Source organism: Stenella coeruleoalba, assembly GCF_951394435.1.
Source record: "Stenella coeruleoalba genome assembly, chromosome: 20".
Lineage (NCBI taxonomy): Eukaryota > Metazoa > Chordata > Mammalia > Artiodactyla > Delphinidae > Stenella > Stenella coeruleoalba.
In genome coordinates, this window is record NC_137166.1 from 20,393,725 (window position 1) to 20,415,799 (window position 22,075).

Genomic DNA, 22,075 nt, shown 5'->3' on the forward strand with positions numbered 1-22,075 from the left:
AGTGTATATTTGTGACTCTGTCTGACAACAGGGAGGCTCTTCTTCGCTGTCCTCTTCTGCCTGACCTCATCCTTAATAATCCCACCACCACACTGCTCCCGCCTCCCACCCCTCTTCAGCAGCCCGTGATATTTGTTCTTCTTTGCCAAGCCTGCCTTGGGTAGATTGCTGATGTGGAAAAGACTGTTTCTCTGGCCTCCTGAAGGGTTTTCAAATAAAGCTCCTTTCAGTTCAAAGACCTGACCATCTAGTACCCATGGTATTACTTAACCAAAAAGAGGAGCAGAGATGCTGGCGTGCTGCTCCCTTCCAAGCCTTTATCTGAGCCTGATGAGGCAGCTTCCCTAGTGGGCTCTGCAGATCTTTCTGAATAGTTCAGGGGCACAGAGACCCTCACCGCCCACCTACCTCCCATGGTCCATGGCACGTGGTGGGTTGCTGGATTCCTACAGATCTGGCTGGGTGGTGGGGTTGGGTTGGGGGTGGATAAAGTGCAGTATTCCAGAAAACGAGCAGCCCGTGAAGGAAGCAACCCTGACCTGAAATTCTATGTCTTATTTCAAGATTTCAGCTCCTTTCCCCACTCACTTTGAAGCCTTGGGAAACACGACCTTATCTGTAAAACAAGCTGTGGAGTCTGGAGGAATTTAAAGGACACTTAGAGGTGGCTGGAAATGATTCTCTGAGGAGTGCTTCCTACTGGGACAAACGGCAGCGGACAGAGAAGGGTCCAGCCCTTGACAGCAGGAGGTCTTGATGTTAGTCTAGGCTTTGCCCTAAGCCTGACCTTGGAGCAGCGTCTGTCTTGCTCATCCTGGTAGCTTGGTCCTTTGGAGGGTGTCTGGCGTGGATAGGCCTGCAGTAAACCTAACCTTAGTGTTTGTTCTTGTTGGATGGATTGACCTCTTTTTTTTTTAATTAAAAAATATTTTTTTGGTTAAAATTTTTTTAAATTTAATTTAAAAATATTTCAAATTAAAAAAATTTTTAATTAAAAAATTGTTTAAATTAAAAAAATTTTTTTAAATTAAAAACATTATTTTTTATTTTTTGGCTGCATCGGGTCTTAATTGTGGCACACGGGATCTTCGTTGAGGCATGCGGGACCTTTCGTTGGGGTGTGCAGGTGGGCTCTTCCTTGTGGCACACGGTCTTCTCTCTAGTTGTGGCGCGAGGGCTCCAGAGTGGGTAGGCTCTGTAGTTTGCGGCATGCGGGCTCTCTCGCTGAGGCTCGCGGGCTCAGTAGTTGTGGCGCACGGGCTTAGTTGCCCCGTGTGATCTTAGGTCCCTGATCAGGGATCGAACCCAAGTCCCCTGCATTGTAAGGCGGACTCTTTACCACTGGACCACCAGGGAAGTCCCTGAATTGACCTCTTGAAACTCCTTGGGATCCAGTGTTCTTACCGGTAAAATTGGGACAAGGAGGGATGGAGATGTAAGGCAAGCACTGGCTTCAGTACCTGGCTCCAGGTCAGCGCTTAAGGCTGAGTTGCCATGGTCATTGCTTGATGCCGGGCTGTCTGCTTCCGGGAGAAGGCTCTTCCTGCTTTCTCAGTTCTGGGTTCCTGGCTGATGAGCAGAGCTGAGAGCCATTGAGTGCCTGCTCTGTGCCCTGCACACAGCCTGTGCTGTCGCAGTTCATCGTCACGGCCGCTCGCTGAGGCAGAATCGCCACCATCCCCAGGTTTCACATGAAGCAGGTGGCCCCTGGGGCAGGTCAAGCTTTCTGTGAGGTCACCTGGTTAGGAAGTAGCCAAACCAGGTTTCCGACTCCAGGTCGGCCTGACTCCAAAGTGGGCGCTTTTTCTACTGTTCCCCACCACCGGATGGGGGCTGTTTGACTTACCTGCCCAAGTCTATCCACTCGCCTGACGTAGGAGCCATCCAGAGTGGGCATCCCAGGGCCCTTGGGATCCCCTAATCCCAAACAGGGGGTCTTTGCTACCCACTCTGGCATCCCCTGGCAGGCAGTATGGGTCAGGCTGATGGCTTTTGGCAGAGAAATAACCACAGCATCGTCACAGACTCCAACGGTATTCGATCCAGTGGCTAGTGGGGTCATTAGCAGAGAAGGGTGATTGTAGGTGTCCCTTGACCCTGGTGGTTGCTGCCAGATCAATGGCCGTTTATCATCCTTCAGCTTCCCACTTAGGGTGCGGGCAGTGGCATTGGAGTGGTCCTGGCATCCATTCCTGGGAAGGTGAACACGCTTCATAACCATCCCTGGTGCTACTCGCTGCCCTCTGGGGTCCTCCTGTGGTAGGAGCTTACAGCTGCCTGGGCCTCTGGCCAGAAATGGGCCCCAGTAGCTCAGTATTCTCAGCATGTGACGGGCCGGGCCCTGGGGGCACACGGGAGAAGGCATGTTTGGTCCCGAAAGGCAGCGAGCAAGTCTTCTTGAAACAGCACTAGCTAGACAGGATCAATTTCCCATTGACTTTCAGCCCCATCTCAGACACAGTGTAATTCTTGTCTGGGGGTTTATAAAGGCCATTGACTAGCTTATAAAAGATTTAAACACTTGCCTTGTGGCATGTGGGAGCTCTGTTTATCACACGATGCCTTTTTGACAATTTGAGGGGGTAGCATTGAGTTGGGAGGGGGTCTTTGGTATTCCCACAGCAGGTGTGGCTCAGACAGTCCGTGCCGCCTGGACCTGGCTGGACAGAAATGTGAATGGGTCAGTAGAAGGACCCTCCTCATACATGACCCGGAGGGCTCTTCTCCACAGGGAGTCAGGCTCCCCTTGCTCCATTTTGCAAACACATCTAGATAACACCAGGAACGATAATGATGACCCTCTGCACTTGGTTAGTCTCACTCTGTGAGGCGTGTCCTATCCGTTCTCTTTTTGACTCCCCAAAATAACTCTGGAAGGTAGGTAGAGCCAAGATTGTCATATTTATCTTGGGAAACTGAGTTTCAAAGAGGTTAAGTGTGTATTCGACCAAGATAATCTCAATTTTCAGGCAAAGCAGTATTTTCCAACTTACCTTTCTCCTACCCTTCTGCTGCGGACTCTCTCCGTCCATCCGCTCTGTAGCCAGCCACGTGGTGCTTCCTAGGGAAACCGAGAGGAAAGGGATGTTAGGATTCCTATCCTGAAAGAGCTCAGTCCAGGGGGTTATGTAGACAGGGAGTTGGGTAATTGCATTTCAGTGTGTTTCGTGCTCTGTTGCCTTTATGATCAAGGAAAATGGGAGCGAGGAAATGGGCTTGTCAGAGCTCTGGGAGGGCGGTCAGGAGGGTTGGTGGTCAGTCAAGTATAGCACCAGAACACAGGCACGGCACTGACGCACGAGAGCACCCAGTTTGCTCGGGGAATTGCGACAGTGACATTTCAGAGAAAAGACTCGTGAGGTGCAGGACAGGGACTGACAGACGAGCATAGTCTGGCCTCCTTATCGTCTCTGATGGCGTCTCCCCCTCCTCTCCCTCTTGTTCAATTTCTTTTGCCCACACTGGCCTCCGTGCTGTTTCCCCAGCACACCTCAGGGCCTTTGCACTGGCTCCTCCCACCGCCTGGCCTGGTCTTCCTCTGGATATCCTTGAGACTCACAGCCTCACCTGCTTCAAGTCTTTGCCCCAATGTCCTTTTCTCAGTTAGGGTGATTCTGACCACCCAGTTGACACTTGTCACCCCTCCTGCACTCTAGACTTCCTTTCTTCATCCTCCATCTTCTTTTTCCCACGGCACCTCCTACATTACACAGCAATTTACACATTTATTATGATTATGACTTACGTTTTCTCCATCACCTAGAGTGTAAGCTCCGTGGAGGCAGGAGTCATCGTTTCTGATTTATCCCAAGTGCCTAGAACAGTGCCCGTCATGGAATAGATACTCAGTGAATGTTTGTCGAGTCGATGAATTAATGAATGATTGGCCTTCGGTGGTTAGCACGCTGAAGGGTTGGGGTTCAGGGTTCTAAATAAGGGGGGCCCTGGGGTTTACTGTGGACAATGGAACTGAAGGAGGTTAAGCAGAGGAGTTCTGTGGTTATAGTTTGTCTTAGAGAGGCCTCTCCAAAGGCCTGGAGTGGTTATGAGGAGGGGCGGATGGGGGTTGGGGAGGATCGGGGAGACGTGATCCAGGCGAGGGATGAGGAGGTCCTGGACCCAGGTGGGCAGGGTGGGGACTGGGGACAGGGGGACAGCTCATGGGGTTTGGACAAACTGGACTCTCTGGGCTGCTTGGGAAGCAGGACTGAAGTTGATTCCTCAACGTGAGGTTGAGTGACTGGGTGGAGAATCTGGTCATTCATTGACTCTGAGATCACGACTGGGGGAAGCGTATCAGGCAAAGCGTGTGTGTGTGTGTGCGTGTGCGTGTGCATGTGCGTGTGTGTGTGTGTGTTGGCAAGGTAGGTGGATCCATGCTGGGCTGCAGACTGTGCCGACAGTGTCAGGGCACTGTGCATTGGCCTGGATGTTGCGAGTCATTTAGCGTGGAGCTGGTTGGGCCCCCAGAGACCTGGACTGATGTGGAATTATTAACTGGCTCGGTAGAAAGATGGTGGGGTGAGAAATCAGAGTGGTTATCTGACTGTCTTCTGCTTGGCATTCTAGGGTGGGACCAGATGCACTGGTGAAAACACTTTCTCAGAGAGGAATTCAGTGCTTGTTAAGTCAGAGCGAGGAGTGCAGAGCCATTTCCTGTGGGGCTGAGCCTGGGGGCTGAGCGCATCCTGCTTCCTCCTTTATCCTGAACTCCCTGTGCTGGGGGCATCCGTCCCTACTCCTCCTTCTAGAGGCTCCTCCACCATTTCCTCCTCATCACACATCTGTGTGGTTGCCAGTGGTCCAGACGTCTTCGTACGCATCACAGCCTCTTGTGCTGACATACATCTGACCCAGCTCCTAAGGGGCTTCTCATATTAGACCCTGTGGACCCTGGGGTCCTATGGGCGACACCCCACACCACAGTGGCAAGAGACCAGCTTTCGGTCCCAATTCTGCTACAGACACTGGACATGGGACCCAAGGAAAATCGCTTTCCTTGTAGGATTTCAGGGTCCTCCTCTGGAAAGGGGCATAGTAATGACTGCCACATCCATCTAGGTCAGAGGGCTGGAATCTGAGGGCTGAGGATCGGAGCAAACAGTTGGGCATGCAATGGGCAGGGAGAAGGACCCTTTGGTCCTGGACTTGCAAATATCACACGAGAATAGCATCCGGTTCTTAAGAAAGTTGCCTCTTACAGCATATTCTCTGTTCAGTGGTGTCTTCTGCAGTAGGAGAGCCATCTCAAGAAATAACCACATAAAATTTGTTCCTGAAAAGGACATTTCCGTTATGCTATAAATGGATTCCAGTTCGGGCCACATCTGATGAATTTCCTCTGAAAGTTTAAAAAAACTTTTCGCTCCTACTAAGAGCATTGTTTTCAAAAGAGGGAAATGAATATGTGCCCTGCCGGAGGGGAGCTCACGTCCATTTAAATTCCCAGTCACCATCCTTCCGTTAGCCCTTATGAAGGCCATGCTCACTGCTGCCAGATCGTCCTTGTACGCCACGCATAGGAGAGCGGATTTTACCCCTAGAGGCAGTGGGAACCGTTTGAGAATGGTGAGTCAGGAGAGTAACATTCCTATATTCCCTCTTAGCTTGGAGTAGAGGCTGGATGGCGCTGTGTATGAATTAAATATCTTTGGACACATTTGGAAATGCAGAACACACCCCTGCTAGTGGGCTGGAGAGCTGGGAAAGATTTAAAAGCTATTGTGTGGGTAGGGTCAGAGTTGATCCAACTTTAAATTACTGGATGGGAGAAGGGAAGAAGAGAAGGGGGTCAAGTGCAACTCCATGTTTGTTATTGACCTTCTTAGAGTAATTTCTCAGGAAGCCAGACTGCAGAGCCAGCGAAGGTGAAGGAGCAGAGTGAGGAGTGTGGACAGCTCTTTGGAGAAGCTTGTCTGTATGAAGGGGCTGGAGGGGGAGAGAGGGGTGAGGGAGATTTTTCTTCTCTTTTTAAGGTTTGGGAAGCCTGGGCATATTTATAGGCTGAGGGGAGGGGTCTTTAGTGAGGGAAAGCCTGGAAGCACAGAATACAGAAGTGAAAACTGATGGGCAAGACTCCCGAGTGATGCTTGGTACAGAGGAAAGTAGAAGCAGGGACATCTTCCCCCAAGGAGGAGGACGTGGTAAAAAGAGATGCGGGGGCTTCTAAATCTGTGGGCAGGACTTCCCTGGTGGCGCAGTGGTTAAGAATCCTCCTGCCAGTGCAGGGGACACGGGTTCGAGCCCTGGTCCGGGAAGATCCCACATGCCGCGGAGCAACTAAGCCCATGCGCCACAACTACCGAGCCTGCGCTCTAGTGCCTGCGAGCCACAACTACTGAAGCCCGCATGCCCAGAGCCCGTGCTCTGCAACAAGAGAAGCTACCGCACTGAGAAGCCCCGCACGCTGCAATGAAGAGAAGCCCCCACTCACCGCAACTAGAGAAAGCCCGCGCACAGCAATGAAGACCCAACGCAGCCAAAAATAAATAAACAAAATTGACTCTAAATAAATAAATAAATAAATTTGTGGGCAGTGAAACAAAACATTGAGGGAGTTTATACCTAATCCCTCTATTACCATTTGGAAGTAGGAAGCCAGGTGCTGTGCTGTGGGACTTGAGAATAGTGGAGCACCTCTCCTTAGAGTGATGGAGGGAGTTGGCCTGGGAACCAAGGTGTGTTGATGCCACAGCTGGGATGGGGACCAGGATAGGGCGTGGCTGGGTCATGACCTCCAGGGTGAGGAGGGGCCCAGCGGGGCAGCACCAGGGGCAGATGTTTGGTTTGACCCATGGTTGGGTTCTTCTGGGGCATGTAACAGAGGCACTGAGGAGCAAGAACCCAGAGGATGGTTGGCGTGATGGATCGTAAGAATGGAATGAAGAGGGCTTCCCTGGTGGCGCAGTGGTTGAGAATCCTCCTGCCAGTGCAGGGGACACGGGTTCGAGCCCTGGTCCGGGAAGATCCCACATGCCGCGGAGCAACTAAGCCTGTGCGCCACAACTGCTGAGCCGGTGCTCTAGAGCCGGCACTCCGCAACAAGAGAAGCCACCGCAATGAGAAGCCCGCGCACCGCAGCAAAGAGTAGACCCCGCTCGCCTCAACTAGAGAAGAGCCCGGGTGCAGCAACAAAGACCAAGTGCAGCCAAAAATAAAATAAATAAATTTAAAAAGAAGAATGAAGGGAAGGGTTAAGCGGGGAGGTTGAGGTGCTCAAGGTGAGCCACTCGAGGGACTGGGCATCGTGATAAGACCAGACAGAAGATGGCAGGTGATTGAGGGAGCTGAAAAGGCACAGGCTGTGGTCAGATGTCAGATTTTAAGATTTCAGAGCCAGAAAGCTTGTGAGTGACCTTACGATCCTGGGTGTGGCAGCTGTGTGGAGGTAAAAATGGTCACTGGCATGTCAGACACAGCATAAATGCTTTGGGGGGATTTTCTCATGAAATCTCATAACAATCCCTATTTTACAGAGGAGACGCTGAGGCACAGAGGGAAGAAGCGGCTTGATCCAGGAGCCACAACAGGTCATTGCCGGAGGCTGAGCTGTGAAGGTAGGTGATGTTTTCCGCTCTCAGCCGCTGTGCATAACACCCTGATGGCAGATGGCTGAGTCAGCTCTGTGCACGTGCGTGATGCTGGCCCCCAGGATTATGGCTGGTTGGGGTGGGGGGAAGATGATAAAACAGGGACTGAGTCTTCTGTGAAACGTTGACCTGGTCCCAGATGACAGCTGAAGCGTCACTCTGCCCCACCAGCTCCACCACCACCCATACTGGCCAAGTCAGCTCTGGGCTTCAAAGGGCTGATAAGCGTCCCGTTGGGTGCATTACTCAGCCTTGCGGGGGGCACTCAGCTTCCTGGTGCCGAGGCTCTGTGTCTGTAACTAACTGGAGGCCAGCCCCGGCACAGGGTTCAAGTCACAGCCATCAGTGGTTCAAACTGGAGCAGGGGAGGGAGCAGCCCTGACGTGCACTGCTGCTATCACAGAGGGGAGTATCTCCCACAGGAGAAGCACAGCTGAGCAGGGCGTGCGTCGATCTGGGGGAGTGGGGGGCTTCTGTGCTCTTTACCACACTCCCCCATCAGGCCAAGATGTACAGTCTCCCTGGGGCCACATTTTCCAAGAGGTGTCGGTGGGTGCCCCAGGTGCATTTCACATCACGTGGTCACTTTCTTTGGGATAGTCCTCCTGGCGCGGTCTGGATCCAGGCGAATGACGTGGAGAACACTCTGGTCGTTCATCAGCTTTGTCCGATTATCTCAGTTGGTTCTTTTTTTCGGTCGTTCTGGTTGAAAGCCTTTTTCCTCTCTGTCTGACCCATCATTTAAGAGCACAGCGTGGGGCGGTAGAAAGATCTGTATTCACTTGTTTATTTGGCGTAGTCTTTGGATCAAAAGAAACATGGAACATGGGTTTTGGAAAAAGGTGGGCCTGGGTTTAATCCTAGTTGTGCTATCCTTGTGGACAGGGGCCGCATCGTGACGTACTTTGGATGTCACAAATGAGCTGTTTTTAACCTGTGAATGATGGGGCGCTCTGTGGCCACGGGGGAGTCGCTTACACTCGTGGACCCTCAGTTTCCTTTTCTTTGCCCTGGGCTTTTGTAACAGCTTGGCACACTGTTCACAAGAAAGCACGGAGAAAATATCGATAAAAGCTCGGCACTGTGCCTGGCTATGCATCCAAACCTGTTGATTTCTCGTCTCCTAGATCCCATACGTTTTTTAACTGACAGGGAAATGCCATTTCCCCAGAAGAACTGGTGTGCTGGTTGCACTGCAGTGGCCTGCAGGGTTGCATTTTTTGTGCCTGCATGGTGGGCGCCACGTGGACGCTGATGGCAAAGGTCATTGCAGCCATGGGTGCCCGTCAGTCCAATTAACGCAGCTGAAAGATGGCATTTTGGATGGAGCAGAAAGAGAGCCGTTAAGAGCTCATTTCAGAGCTCACCGCTTTAGCTCCTAGCAGCAAAGCTCTGCCCCCTTCCTACCCCTAGTTCTGCTGGTCTGGAACAGGCCTGGTCAGGGGATGTGGTGGGATCTGCTTGTCCGGCGTTTGCACAATAATCCTTGATGCGGGGATTGAACTAGGTGTGAAATAGTCCGTGACGCCTTACAGCTCAGGAGACTGCAATTGCGTTCTTCACACCAGATGCATTTTCCAGATGATGCAAGCCTTTTCTCTGCCGGCAGCTCCCACTTCAGCATTTCTAGACCCGGAACAAGGTCACGGGCTCCAAGGGGGCCCGTGCCCACTTTGGCTCTGCGGGAAGTCAGTATTCTGCCTTGGCCTTGCCGGCCATTGGAGCTTGGATGTTGTATCATCGGGCTGCACGTCTTGTTTCTTCTCGCACATGGCGTGACGTTTGTTCAAACAGAAGAAGCACTGTGGTTCTGGGTAAAGAGCAAAGGTTTTGAGTGATGCTGCCTGGGGTTGATGCCTGGCTTTCAAGCTCTCTAAGTCTCTGTTAGGCCAACTCCACACAGTGCTTGTGAAGTCCAACCACACAGATGAGTGTGAAGACGCCAGGAACGGTGCGAAGAGCTCTGTAGATATTACTGTTTTATTTATGATTATCCTTCAATTTATAGGCCCATACCTGCATTTTGATGTCAGGCTACGAGAATGTCACAGCTTATTTGTTAAAATATCATTGGTCTCTCAGGCACCTAATAGAGGAGGAAAAAAGGCTGAATATTTACACGCGCGTTATTTACCTTTAATGCAGGACTTAGTTGGTCTGGTTAGGTGAGCTGCGGATGAGAGGGAAGTTTTGAGAATCTATTTACAGGCTGTTTTTTCTTTTCTTTTTAGTTTTGTTTAAAAAGTCAGTGCATCATCCTCAAAGACTTTAATGGAAATTAAGTGGATGAAGTTCCCAATCTTGTCAATGTTAACTAAAAACACAACGCCCGAACTGTCAGATTTGAGGCACTGGGAATGGTAGGAAGAGTCAGTGATGGGGCTTCAGAGCGGAAGCTGGTAATGACCAAGGTTCCCCTTCTCCCTTGTCTCTGCCGCCCACAGCAGCACCTTCAGCCTGGACCCTCTATCCTCACTGCATCCTCCTCTCCTCGAGAATCTGTCGTGGCTCCCTATCGCCCCATCGGTCCCCCAGGGTCTGGATCGTGCCCTCACTCGTCGACACTTGTCCCCCGGTTTTCTCCCGCTCACGATCTGTGTTCCGGTGTTTCTGTACTGCATCCTCTTCAAGATTTACCGTCAACTTGCGTTTTCATTTTTGTAAGACTAGCACCTCTGAGGCGCACCTCTGGCAGAGCACCGCCAGCACCGAGCCGTTCCATGCCGTTTCTCCTACAAGAATGACCTACCTTCCAAATATTACTCAGTGCCAGCCCCACTTTCTGCAGAGATTGGTCCTAAATAGTCCAGACAGGAGCATCACGCCCCTTTACGTAATTCATTGTACCAACTCTTAGCCCGTTGGAAAATTCTCAAAGTGAGTTGCTTTAGAAGACAGTGAGATTCTAGTAACTGTGTCCCAACAGATCCCCGTTAGGAGCAACTGCCCCTCTTAGTAACCTTCGTTTGGCCACTACCTGCATACCTCTTCTATCCTATAGACTGAACAAGCCGGAGTATATTTGATCCTGTGTAATCACATACGTCCTGTCATAATGTCTGCACAGAACGTCCCTTCAGTGAAACTCACCAAATGCTTTACTATTATGGCTCCTCATGGGTCTTCAGAGGCCCAGGTCCTTGAATTGGGAACCTCCCCAAATGTTGGTAATGCAAGCTGTCCCTCTCTGGCATGTGTGAAGTAGGACTGGGGCACGAGGCCAGTGATGAGAAGAGGTCTGTTTAGGATGGTGTGTAAGTTTTTGATTGCTGAAACAACTTACTACAAGCTTAGGGACTGAACACAGCACAAATGTACTATCTTACCATCCTGTCAGAAGTCTTGACATCGTCTCCTTGGGCTAAAATCGCAGTGTCAGCAGGGCCGCATCCTCTACAGAGGCTCTAGGGGAGAATCCACTTCCTTGCCTTTTCCGGCTGCTAGAGGTTGCCTGTATTACTCGGCTCACTGTACCCCTTTTCTATCTTCAAAGCCAGCAGCGTTGCATCTCTCTGACCGTTCTTCCACCATCTCTCCGCCTGACACTCCCTTCTGCGCCACTCTTACTTTTAAGAGCCTTTGGGATTGCGTTGGGCCCTTCTGGATAATCCAAGATAATATCTCTATTTTAAGGTCAGTTTACTAGCAATCTCAGTTCCAACTGCAGCCTTAATTTCCCTGTGCTGTGTAACCTATTTACCTATTCCAGGGCTTAGGACATTTTTGGAAGAGTCAGTATTTTGCCTACCACAAATAGAGACTAGGAAGTATGGTGCCCAGATCCACTTTGCCTTTACCCAGAGTGAAAGCATTCAAATATGTAAAAGACGTCCACACTGAGGTCAAAGCTGGTGAGAAAATACGGACCACAGCCAGGATAGAATCCCTGGCACCAACCATGAACCACCCACGCAAACAACACACGTTTACTGATGCCTGGTACATACTAGAGATTCTGAGGCAACTGTCTATCATCATGGAGTGTGAGAGAAAAGGACATGAGGAGACAAGACACTGCGATGAAGGCTTCAGAGAGGAGTGGGCACATCAGCTGACTCTTGAAGGAGACATAGGTTGGATGAAGATGTTCTCTGGGCAAAGTGGGGAGAGCGTTTCTGGCAGAGGTCAGAGCATGGACAGAGCCTAGAGGCGTAGACCAGCACAGCATCTTCCAGAACCAGCCAGTAGCTCTCTTTTTGCCATGTTGGACCCTGTGGAGGCCTGCTGGGATCATGACTTCGAAAACACCAATTATGTCTGGAAGGCTGTGGTCCAAGCATTTTTGCTGGCAGTAAGCAAGGTCTTGCAAATCGGAGGGAGCACACAGCTCTTCTTAAAACTGAAAGTGTTTATGCCTGGCGCGAACGCAAATTTTATCTAGGGAAAACAAAATAGTGACGTCTGGAGACAAACCAAACAAAACCAGAGTCATCCAGGGAAAGATAACCCACTTCCATGGAACAGTAGCCTGGTTTGGGCCAAATTCTGAAGCAAGCTTCCTGCTAAGGCTGTTGGCCACAGAATCCATGTGGGGTTGCATCCCTTAGAGATTTAACTTGTTTAAAAGTAAGCAAATAAAATTCAGCAGAAGAAAAAGAGTCAGTTTTTTGATGTGATTTGACCAGAGACGTTTGGAGAACAGTTGATAGTGGAGAATGATAAGAGGTAAGCAGGTGTTAAAGGCCGAACTGTGCTTCCTCCAAATTTGTGTGTCGAAGTCCTAACTGTTGGGACCTCAGAATGTTACTGTATTTGGAGATACAGTCTTCAAAGAGGTAGCGCAGATAAGATGAGGTCATTAAGGCAGGCCCTAATTCAATGTGACGGTTGTCCTTATAAAGGAAATTAGGACACAGACACGTGGAAGACCATGTGAAGACACAGGGGAAAGTTGATCACCTATAAACCAAGAAGAGAGGTCAACCCTTCTCACAGCTTGATCTCAGACTTCTAGCCGTACAGAGCTAGAAAAAAATACATTTCCATTGTCTCAGATACCCAGTCTGTGGTGCTTAGTTATGGCAGCCCGAGAACTAATATAGCAGGTCATAAAAATCATAAGAGTCATTGGATGCCAAGAGCTAGTTGCTGTGATGTATCACGCAGATCTTCTTTCAGGTCTGATGGCCTTCTTCCTCCAAGTGCTGGGAATACTACTGGCAGACAGCCCCCAGCTACCAGCTTCTTTCAGGAATTTGCCTTGGATCAAGCTACCTTGTTCCAGGTCATGCCCCCTTTCTCCGGGTGGTCTGTATCCAAGACTTGTTGCCATGTGCGTATTAAGGCTTGGTCCCTTTGCCCAACTTGGTTCAACTCTTGAAAGGTCATCTGGCTTTGGAGCTTCCCTTGGAGTTGACTGAGGCCTTTGTTAGGACTGCATCATACCTTCTCAGCTTCTCTTCAATTCTTCTTCCTTCCCCCACTTCCCTTCCACATGGATTGATCCCAAGGGCACTCCCTAATACACTTCTATTTATTTATTTATTTTTGGCTGCATTGGGTATTCATTGCTGCACACAGGCTTTCTCTAGTTGTGGCGAGCGGGGGCTACTCTTTGTTGCGGTGTGCGGGCTCCTCATTGTTGTGGCTTCTCTTGTTGTAGAGCATGGGCTCTAGGTGCGTGGGCTTCAGTAGTTGTTGCATGTGGGCTCAGTAGTTGTGGCTCTCGGGCTGTAGAGCGCAGGCTCAGTAGCTGTGGTGCACGGGCTTAGTTGCTCCCCAGCATGTGGGATCTTCCTGGACCAGGGCTCGAACCTGTGTCCGCTGCATTGGCAGGCAGATTCTTATCCACTGAGCCACCAGGGAAGTCCCCTAATACACTTCTATATGTTAACTGTTGTCTCAGGGTCTACGTCTGGAAGAATGCAACCTGTGACATCATAATAAAGAAACTGGACTTTGTCCTGACAGCATTGGGGAACTATTGAAGCATTCTATGCTGGCGTGGTATGATTTGTAGTGTGGCTGGTTTGACGGCTAAATTGAAGAGGATCAGACAGAAGCAAGTAGACCAGTCAGACAGGGTGGAGGGTAGGCAAAATGGAAGGTGATAGAGGCCTGGCTGTAAACGGTTATTCTTCACCTAAGGCTTCTCCTGCAGCCTCTACCTGCTGGGAAGCTCAAAACCATTCCAGTATATGAAGTGCATTGGCCTGGTTTGACTGGCGTTTACATCTCACTCAGAACATTGAAGGGAGCTCAGGTCTGGTCTGCTTTCCAAGATGTGAGAGCCAAACAAGACTATAGGTGAATACCTCGTGGGTGAACAATAAGAGCTTAACGCTCCAGGTGTATCCTCAGGGATTTAGATACGAATCAGAGGATAAACCACGAACTTCCTCCTTACCCCCTGCAAGTGCAAGTGTCGCAGGAGCTTAATCTGACGGGATGCAAGCTCTCACATGCCAGCCTCGACCACCTATGTCTCTTCCCTCACATCACACCATACTGAAATGAACCCTGAACGCTTGATAATGCAGCTCCTCTGTCTGGACTACATCCCCTCTTTCTCCGTGCCCTTCATTTACCTTATTCATCACGTAAGTCTCTTTTCTGCATTTATTGCTTCCAAAAAACCTATACCGATGGCTCCCTCAGGCTGGGTTAGGTATATTTTTGCTGTATTTTTATAGTCTTTTTTGGGTTTTTTTGACCATTAGACTGTAAACTTCAGGACAGTAGAAACTATGTCTTCTTAGGGACTTGGAGCAAAAGAAGCACTGCATTCTTCTTCCCACTCAAAGTTTGACCATTAATGAATATATACACAAAGAACTGATTATTGAATGGGGATCCCTTTATCTACTTTGGTAATGCTTGCAAAACACTCAGTAACCATCAAACCTAGAGATTCCAGTGAACTGTGTAGGAGCTTGTGGCTTACACTTGGGACCAAGTGGTATCTCCTACTTGTTACATTATATTATGTGTTTAAACTTTAGGATCTGCAGACGTGAGCAAACTATGAGAAAAGTAGCATGACCTGTAGACTCCAGATTCCTAACCTTGTGAAATAGGACTGCAGGCCTGCTTGCCTCAAGCATAGAAATCAGTAGGGGAGTAGAGAAGGGGGCGAGAGGGAGAGTGGTGGGTTCGTCTTCTGAGAGGGGTCCTGCCCTGCTGGTTTCAGAATAGCGAGGCAGGAAGGAGGAGGAGAATGTGTGTGTCAGAGCCCGGATGGCAGAGGGCAATTGAATCTAAATTGACCAGTTGGGTTAGACATTCCTCCTTCCACAGGAATCGGGGAGTAAGAAGGCAGAGAGAGGACCAGAGTTCCCTCTAAGGCATTTCCGTGCATGGGAAAAGTGGATGGAAATGTGGCCTTTACGAGATAAAGTGGAAACACGGGGGAAAGAGCACACAGGAGTTGCCATCCAGGCCTCTTGAGTTTCATGTCCCCGCAACCCAGTATGAGACTGGCCCGAAGTGGGTGTCAGCCTGTGCTTACTGATGGGACGGATGAGTGGGTCACTAAGTGGTTAAGGAGTGACAGTTGCTGATAGTTTTGTGGTTCTGCACCTTTCCCTGTTTCTTTCAGTTCCTAATTAATGTCCTTGGGCCTGGGTAGTATTATAAATGTAATTCATCCTCAACTTTGCAGGCCTGTCACTGAAAGCCCCCTCAAAATCTCTTGTAATCTCACCTTTAGCCACATCCATCATGAGGGTGTGCTGTTATCTGAAATGGGCTCCTGCTAGGTGGGCAACGGGATGTGGCCAGAAGGGGTGACTGGGAGCCTGGCTGTGCTGCCGTCCCGGGGCTCCTTGTCAGTGTGATGATGGAGTGAGCTCTATGTGGGACCAAGCAGGCCTTGGTATCTGACAAGGGTCAACACTGTAGACAAGTTAAAGGTAGGGAGCGGATGGAAGTCGGCGGCAGAGAGGTGCAGTGGCGTGGCTATCTGTGCTTCATCCACTTACGGCAGAACGGAAACAGGATGGATGCCCTGAGTGACTGGGAAGAGACTGACCAGCGCCTGTGGGCCCTTAGAAGCAGATAAGGGTTCAGGAGAGAACTAGACAGGCTGGACAGGAAAATGGAGGCCAGCGCCCCATGGTGGGCTTAGGAGGGGACTGTTGGGAGGAAGGCAGGGTCCCTTCTGGGGTCCACAGTATGCAGCCAGCTCCTATGTTGGTTGCTCTGAGTGAGTGACTTGAGTTTGAAGGGTGTGCTGGTTCCCTGCGTTTGGAGGAGATAGACTAAACTCTTTACTCTTCTGGGGTACATGCCGTGATGAGCTTCTGAGGTCCCCCCTTCAATGAGGACTTACTGTCCCAGCTGCCAGAGGACTGTTGGCAGACAGCCTTGCTATCTGTCAGCCTCCTTTTGCAGAAACACACACCTGAGATCTTGCCCCTTCTTGGGGTGCCCAATCTAATATTGAATAGTCGCCATGGGAGTATAAATATATATATATATTTGAGCTCAGCTTGGAGCAGTGCCGAAGGGTCAGTCCTAACTCCACAGCTTCCCGTGGGGTCAGCAAAATCTGTCACTGGGTTTGCTGAATGTCTCCCTCTGCTCCCTACTTCTGTTCCCTTCCCTTCCCCACGTTTTGGTCTGAAGTTCATCTTAATAAACATCCAGCTTGCTCAATAGCTCAGCATTTGCTTCCTGGGCAACCTGACCCGTGACTGTCCCCTTGTATAGTGTGTTCTCATCTGGTTTGGGAAGAGCCTGGAGTGGGTGAGGTTGAGTGTGAAGGGGCGGGCCTGGGAGTGATGGGAGAAGGGGGTCAGGCTTGCACAAGATTGGATCTAGAGTAAAAGTCCCCCAACAGAATTCGTTCAAGACCTGGTTGATGGTACCAGTGACATCTTATTGCAGTGATGCTCAAAAGGAATGCTGAACTGTGGAATAGGGTGATGGTGGTGACCCAGAAGGAGATGGCTCATGGTATGTGGACAGAATGACTCACTGGAGCCTGGGCCCACTCTTGGGAAACAGTCTCTCTCGTGCAGTTGGGTGGTCCATCAGTCAATAGATATTTCTAGAGCTCTTCTTTGATGAAGTTTGGAAAGTTGCACAAGTTCTTAACATTGCAAATATAATACAGTTGTCATGGTTATAGCCGTGAGGGTGGCCTAGAATGTGCAAGTATGGGTTTGAGTCCAATCTCTTCTGGAGAGGAAGGAGGCGAACTGGAGAGAATATTATGAATTCTGAGTGTCAAACCCCTAATCCTCAGATTTGTCATAGAAACTGAAAAAATGTCTCCTTTTGTCATGCCTCCATCCCGCACAGCCTCTGGGAAGTTACACTCCTCGTATATTAATTTCTTATGAATAAGCAATTCTTTGAGTACCTCCTATATGCCAGATTCCGTGCTGAAAACCATGGGCCACCCTTGAATAGCTCTCAGATTCCTGTGAGAGGCAGACACAGAAATAATAGAAATAATGGTGGCACTGGGGTTCTGTTAAGTGGTTTATGATTAGAGAACTGAAGAACAGTTATGCACGGCTCACAGCCATAGCCACCCACAAAGGTCCAAGTAAGGTGTATGCATGGCACAAACACAAGGAAAGGGAGCAAAAGGCCACAGGGTGACAAAATTCTGTTAACTGGGCAGAGAAGACCCAGAAAGCCAGACTGAGTCCTGTTGGGCTTCCCCTTGTCCTAATACACTAAGGATTCACATGAAAGCAAGTCCTGGAGTCTGCTTTGTCTCAGATCTCTCCACGCTCCACACATAAGGTTCACACAGGGAATTGTAAGCATTTAGTGCTGCTGGAAATTGAAGACAGCAAAGCATTAAGAGATGAGACTAACCACCTGGGCAGGTTCCAGGTCATCAAGGACCAACCACCGTGTTATCACAGAGTTTGTCATTTGCCCTGAGAACAAGTGGCTTGAAATTGTATATTCATGAGAGTCACCTGGAGAGGTATAAAAGCAGTGGCTCCGTGGTCTAGTGCCTGGACAGTGGCTCTCAGATGGGTAGGGGCAGTGAGAAATGGTTGGCAGGGCCATTTCTGGGAGAGTCAGGGCTCTGGGTCCCCCAGCTCTTAGGTGTGGACTCAGGGGAATGATGGGGTTTGAATGTCACATCCTGGGCGGCCAAGTCCACTGGGATCAGGTAGACTAAGGTTGTCAGTGATGGAGATGCCACATAGGAATAAAAGCTTTACACGAGAGCCCAGCATCCTTTCCATGTCCTCACATTGCCTTGGCCCTAAGGGTATTAGGAGAAACTGGGAAAACTTTCAGATGTTCCAACCAACCCAGGAAGGAGAAATCATTTCCTCGCAAGATCACTGGTCCCATTCTGGGGTCATTTGGCTGTTAGAAACTCCTCCCCCACCCCATGCCGTCCACCCATTGGTTCCTATTCCATCCCTAAGTGCTGATGGGATAAGCCAGAACTGATGCTTGAGGCCTGTTTTAGCTGAAATTAATAATCAATGAAATCTTCAGTCAATAGGCACAGGGCAAAATAAATAGTCACCTGAAGGTGACCAGCCCTAACTTAATGAGTGTGATTCATCACTTCAGGCAAAGTGCTGTTGGCCCCAGATATTGGAATCAGATCTTTAGCAGGAGGCTGGGGCTGCCTGGGGAGGAAGGAGTGGGAATGTACATGGGACCTCGATGCGTTAGTTCTGCTGATGGCCCTGCGTACAGAACATGGACCCCCTCAACAGCAAAGCGACCACTGAGCCACATTTGTAGGTCACGTTTGGATGGGAAATGATTCATGGAAATACGTTTGATGTCCAAAAACAAAAGTACTGATTATCCAGTGAAGAAAGTATTAGGAAACTCATTAGGAAATATGTTTTTGTCCTTGCACTGGCCTAAGCATCACAGTTACCATCCACACCCACACACAATGCAGATACGGTTGTGCAATGAATTTTGAAAATTGAGTCCCTCAAGCTTTCTGGTTCCCATGCCAACTGTGTCCATTTGATGTCACTTGGATCACGATTGCAGGAAAAGTACTTCCTGTTCTAGCACTTCCATAGCTTCCTAAAGGAGGGGACTGACACTCTGTACATTTTTGGTGTGAAAAAGAAGGTTCTATTGTTGAAGCCCCTTTTGTGAGACACTTCATTACTCACAGCTGAAAGCATCTGTGTTCTTCCTCCAGGCAACTCCTGCCTTTTGTGGGATCTTCCTCCCAGCAGATCTTCCCTCTTTAGCTTGTTCAAGGTCTCAGCCTGAGAGCTCATGTAAGCTCTTTCTCATCCCACCTCCTCCAGAGCCTTCCCCCCATCTTCTTTTTACCCCAGACTTACTGAGCTGAGTTGCACACTTGCTTCCTCGGCCTTCTGATACTGTGTCCCCTCTTCCCTTTCTAAGATGACTGCCCTCCCTCTATTGGAACCTCTCTTGAAAGGCTTTGGAAAGGTCCAAGTTGCCAAACCCAATGGCTCCATTTCAGCACCCCTGAGCTGGTGCTCTTCACTTTCTCTCTTTTCCCCAGAGCTTTACCTTCGGTGGCATTCGGGAATCCCTTGGGCTGTGCCCCACATCTAAGCTCTCTCTCCTCTCGCCCTCCTTCACTCGCCTAAAAGCCAGTTTCCTCTCAACATATTGGGATCTCTTCTTCTCCTTCTCTGTAGTATATCCTTTGTTGATGTCTTATCTGGGTTTCGAGAAAGACCTCCATGTTGGAGTTTCCCCCTGCCACCCCCATGTCCATGCCAGGTCCTTACCTGTAGACCTGGGAGGTCTCAAAGCCCACTGGACACCTCAACCTTCGTGTCTGGTTGTACCTCAAATACGGCATGTCTGAAACCAAGCTCCCTGTGTTCTCTCATGAACCTGTTTCTGTGAGGGCCTGCTGACGGTGCTCTGGCCTGGTCTGGGGGCCCAGGCTATGGCATGTGTCTCAGTTTTACTCCCAGATTCCTTTACTGAGCCAGAGCCCTGCTGCTGGTCCCTACCATGTCAGAACAAGGCAGGAGTTGGGCTGCCTGCACGCCAGGCCCTTTGGGTGCAGAAGTAATGCTTTCTCAGGGTCTGACTGAGCCTGTGGTGACTCCCAGGACCTTGAGTGGAGCTGAAGCGTTGAGCCACAGTTTTGTGTCTCCTGCCATGGGGCGAGGAGAGATGGAGAATTGGGGAAACAAGGAGGCCCTGAATCTTGATGTATTCGCTCTGTGTGTCACCTCTGTCCTCCTCTCACTAAGATGCAGAGTCTCTGCAGGCAAGAATGTTTCCTCTGCTTCACTGCTTCATCCTCAGCGCCCAGGAGAGGGCTTGGCGGGACCTCAGTAAGCCTTCGTTGAAGGAGTATATTGAATTAGTTAAGCCCATTCTCAGCAGATTCAAATATAGAAATAGAAATCGATCCCAGCAACTTGAGGTTCTTGGGTGGTTCACTTCTGTTTAGTTGAGGTTTTCTATTTCAGCCCTCTGGTCCTGCAGCATCACTGAGGTCAGAACCAAGGGGAGGCTCATGGCTTCTTCAGCGAAGGAGTTTCTGAATAGCCTCTGGCCAAATAGTATTAGAAAACCCTCAAAATATGCATATCAAGTGTGAACACAGTGCAGCCGTAATCAGGGACTTTGTTTATAAATCTGAGCTTAATTTCTTTTGTATGAAGAGAAGGTGAGAAAACCTTACAGCCAGTAGAGCGACCACATCAGGGACCTGAACAGATATGTGCGTTGATTGGCACCTTGAAATCCCCCCTAACTTGTCTTCCCTTGTCAAAATTGCATTTGCATCTGTATTGGAGAAGATCTTTTTTTGTGGCAAAAGTGTAAGTCCAGGGACACATGAGATAACTAGATGTTGCCTGCTGTTGGCGGTGGGGAGCACTGCTGAGAGCCCAGGCTGGCAGCTGGAAAGGCATTAACCGGACTTTAGGGAAGTCCGTGCATGATGAAGTGCCGTCGCAGATGGCAACAAGCCCCCTTGGGTTTGGGGTTCTTAGGGAGCTTTCAGGGCGTGCCATCCTGTTCTCCCCAGTCAGGCCCCGGGCTTACCAGGGACCCCGCTTGGTTTGGTGCTTTATAATATTTCCTGAAGGTCTTCCTTTGCTTTGTGACAATACGGGGACTGACTGAGGCTGCCTGGATCCCCACCAAGACATGTTCTTGGGAGGGGTTTCTGTGTCACTCTCAGCCCACAGTGATAGGTGACCTGCAGAGGAGTTCCGATCTTCATGGGGCAATTGTACACCTTTTAGGCCAGTGGTTCTGGAAAATGTCTCTTTTCTGGACAGGTCAGGTCCTTTTCTTCACTGTTCCAGCCTCTTCTCATTTCCCCGATTCTCTTTTCCCCATGCCTCATGTTGGAGCCTCACTTTCTTGTCCTGGATAATCCCTAGACTTTGCAATTATACAAGAAAACAAAGCTCTCTCTTTACTGACGGTAACTGGGTCCACTAAACCATTGCAAGCTTATTAGTAGACACCCCAGACTGCAGTGGGTACCCATGTACATTTCCATTTGCCTCATCAGTGAATGAGAGGAACTGTCTCATCACGGCCTTGCCAGCTTGGAGTATTACACTTTTTATTAGTCTTTGTCAAATTAAAAGACAACTATTACTGGTTCAGTTTTATTTCTTAATTATTCAAGAGATTGAGCAGTTTTTCATGTGTGGATTGGTCGTTTGCATTTCTTCTTTTGGGTCTTACCTTTAACCTCTGTGAATTAATGTTTTTGGTTTTTCCCTGGATGAATTCATACATCAAAGCAGCCAACCATCAGACCCCCATTAGTATATTTGTGCTGCATTGCAACTGCATGCCGTTCTCTTCTTGTTCACCGCGTGCAGAAATCAGTCTGCACTCAAACCTCAACAGGAGCGTGGAGACGGAACGTCTACTATTATTTCATTCATGCATACATATATATTCATATATATGTGTACGTATGCACACACATGTACATATTACATGTATGTATATATTCAAATATGTGTGTACATATATTCAGTGTGGTTCTTTATTCAACTTAAAGTGTGTGTCAGACTTTAATGGGGAAATATTAAGAGCTATAACTTTAGTGAAGAGTATTCTCAGGTTGAACCAATATGAGGGGCCGTGAATCAAAAACTGTTTTCACAAGTTACTCTGTAAATCCCCTAAAATTAGTCTCTGGATTCAGTATTACAGAGAATGAGCAGGTCTTCCATGGTAGCCCCCGACGCGCTTCTGATTACATGTTGGAACGCCCTTCGGGTCCCTTTGCCCTCAACCAGCCACTTCCCGTGTCAGATAGAAGGGTAGGACTGTTCAGGTGACTGGTGCGTTACGTGATGGGCTCAGGTGTTTCTTCCAAATCCATGATGCTCTCTTTATGCCGCTTCCTGCAGAGGTGGGTTTCCCCAGCTGAAAAATGAACACGTGACCAGCACTCTTTTCCTCCGTGGATATTAGCATCTATTTCTGGGGTCTGTGTGGGGGGCGTGTTCTGGGCAGGGTGGGGTGCTTCCAGCCCCAGGGCCCCCTGGAAGTGCGACCTGGGCTTGGCGTGAAGCCCGCGGAGCCCGCGGATTTACGAGGCGCAGATTACGCCGGCCACA

At 49.5% G+C, this 22,075-nt stretch overlaps 1 long non-coding RNA gene across 2 annotated transcripts in view; it reads left to right on the forward strand.

Moving 5' to 3' along the window:
- Window positions 1-22,075, forward strand: part of LOC307178589 — a 606,421-nt gene that overhangs the window by 465,393 nt on the left and 118,953 nt on the right. For both annotated transcript variants that reach the window (XR_013825234.1, XR_013825235.1), the window contains exon 7: window positions 7,476-7,556. This is a non-coding gene — a long non-coding RNA (uncharacterized lncRNA). The remainder of the gene's footprint in view (window positions 1-7,475; window positions 7,557-22,075) is intronic.